The sequence below is a fragment of the Helianthus annuus genome, chromosome 5 (assembly GCF_002127325.2).
Source record: "Helianthus annuus cultivar XRQ/B chromosome 5, HanXRQr2.0-SUNRISE, whole genome shotgun sequence".
Taxonomy (NCBI): Eukaryota; Viridiplantae; Streptophyta; class Magnoliopsida; order Asterales; family Asteraceae; genus Helianthus; species Helianthus annuus.
The window spans coordinates 49320909-49323338 of NC_035437.2; the positions used below are offsets into that span (position 1 = coordinate 49320909).

At 43.6% G+C, this 2430-nt stretch overlaps 1 non-coding gene across 1 annotated transcript; it reads left to right on the forward strand.

The window, feature by feature from the left end:
* Positions 1 to 1268: 1268 nt before the first annotated feature.
* On the forward strand, positions 1269 to 1375 carry LOC118492672. The gene has a single exon (XR_004894674.1). It is a non-coding gene; the product is annotated as a small nucleolar RNA R71 (small nucleolar RNA).
* The last annotated feature ends 1055 nt before the right edge of the window (positions 1376 to 2430 follow it).

A 2430-nucleotide genomic window follows, 5' to 3' on the forward strand; every position in this document is an offset into this window, starting at 1 on the left:
AGACCTTCTTGGTTGCGACTCGAGAACACCAAGGCCAAAAACTCGAGACCACGAACACGGGCACACTGTTTTGGACTTTGCACACTGTTACGAGCCCAACCATTTGGGCCGCATACTTGGACTTTGTTTACGTGACTGTACTGTGAACTAGCACTGTTGTTGATCTGCCATGATTATACGTGTATGCTATGATCACTACTTGTGTACAATACGTGTAGAACATGAGTGCACTATTTGAATACGAACCTGACTTGTATGGTAACCATGGTAGGACGTGGTTGACCACCATATAGCTTAATTGAACTTTGTTGTGTATCTGCCGAGCAAACCAAGGTGAGTTCACACCCTTACCAAGGCATGGGATTCCCGGTGGGTAGGGAATGGGATTGAAGGAAAAAGGATTGACGAATTATTTGGATTTACGCTGTTACTAGACTATCTACCATCGTCCTCGGTTGCGAAGGACCCTTACGTAAAACCTACGTAATAGTTGTGCTTACCACTGTCCTCAGGGTTCGAGGGACACTTACGTAAAACCTACGTAAACTCTTACCTACTACTGTCCTAGGGTTATGAAGGACACTTACGTAAAACCTACGTAAACCCCCGCGTACCACTGTCCTCAGGATAAGAAGGACACTTACGTAAAACCTACCTAAACCTCGTACGTACTACTGTTCTCGGGTTAAGAAGAACACTATGGTTACAAATAGTTTAGTGTATATACAAATGTGGGAAGCCCCCACCAATAGAATATACTATCGGCCTAGTAGAGCCACCTGTTACGACATGAACATACTATTACGAACTTACTTACTGTGAACTCGCTCAACTAGTTGTTGACTCTCTGTTACATGCCTTGCAGGACCATAGGTACTAAGGGAGCTTGCACGGGAGGCGCGATCGTTGTGGACACATGGACTGTTGAGTTCCATGGCATACATTTACATTTGAGAATTTAAAACTTATGTTGGATTATTACATCTATGCTTTCGCTGACTTACGTATACTAAGTTTGGTTTTGAACACCTTTTATATTGATGGATTGGATTTTACTATTTACTTATATTGTTCGATATAATTGGTGGCTTGATCCTGGTCATGTCACGCCTCCAAGCGGTGGTACTCCGCGTGTGGATTTAGGGGGTGTGACATATATTTCATGTGGGCGGCGATTACCTAAAAGTCCCCAGGAGCTAGAGTCAAGTGTTTGTCTTGTGTGTGGCAACAACCCATTGTAGAAAGTGGGTACTTGTTGCCATACCGCAAGACCGTGATGAGGAGACTTTCGCAATAGCTCCTTGAACCTTTCCCAAGTTTCATATAAGGGTTCCCCATCCTCTTGTGAAAATGTATTAATTTCAGTCATTAATTTAGCCGTTTTAGCAGGAGGGAAATACTTATATAGAAAATTTTGGGCTAGTTCATCCCAGGTGTTTACCGAGCTAACTGGGAGGGCGTTGAGCCAAGCCTTTGCTTGTTCCTTTAGAGAAAATGGAAACATCCGAAGGCGGATGGCATCGTTTGATGCTCCATTGATCCGAAGGGTATCACATATTTCTAAGAAATTAGTAATATGTAGATGGGGATCCTCGTCCGCAAGCCCATGGAAGGTTGCGGAGTTTTGAAGTATTTGTATCAAATGTGGCCGAAGTTCGAAGTTGTTAGCTTCGACATTCGGTGCATTGATAGCGGCACTGAGATTACCTACGGTGGGTCGTAGGTAATCCATGAGGGTACGTTGGTCCGCCATTGGAAGTGGGTCCCCCGAAACTTTCTCTTGGTTTTTAGCTTTAAGTCTTTTTCTGAGAAAGCGTTCGGTTTCTTCTAGAGGTTCTTTTATGTCTTTACTAGAACTAGAGCTCATACACTACGTAGAAAGTTCAGATGTGGCGCCAGGGTTCCAAGTCCTGCAATAAAAACAGAAAAGAATGTTGGTCAGAAGGTTCACCACGGCCCCGTGCTCAGTGAACAGGCCCGTGGTCAGAGATACAGTGATTGTCTTCCGGATCCCTGTTACTGGGAGGTTGGACACGGCCCCGTGTTGCACCGACACGACCCCGTGCTCAATTCTCTGTAACTCGGAAAATAAAAACTGCCAGTAACAATGCTGGGCACGGCCCGTGTCCGACCAGGCATGGCCCGTGATGAGCTCTGCAGAATCTGAAAAATTAAGAAAATCCTAAAAAATAAAATAAATAAATAAATAAATTGATTAGGCCGTTGATTCCTAACTTTCTTAAAATTCTTGTGTCCCCGGCAACGACGCCAAAAACTTGATGTGCGTTAGGTGTAATATTTTTTAGGTGTATATTTTAAGCCATTTTACACCTTTTAGCCAAGTTTTAAATTTATAAAACACGAGATTTACTAACACTAAACACACATATGGGCAAGTGCACCCATCGTGAGCGTAGTATAGTGTTGGTA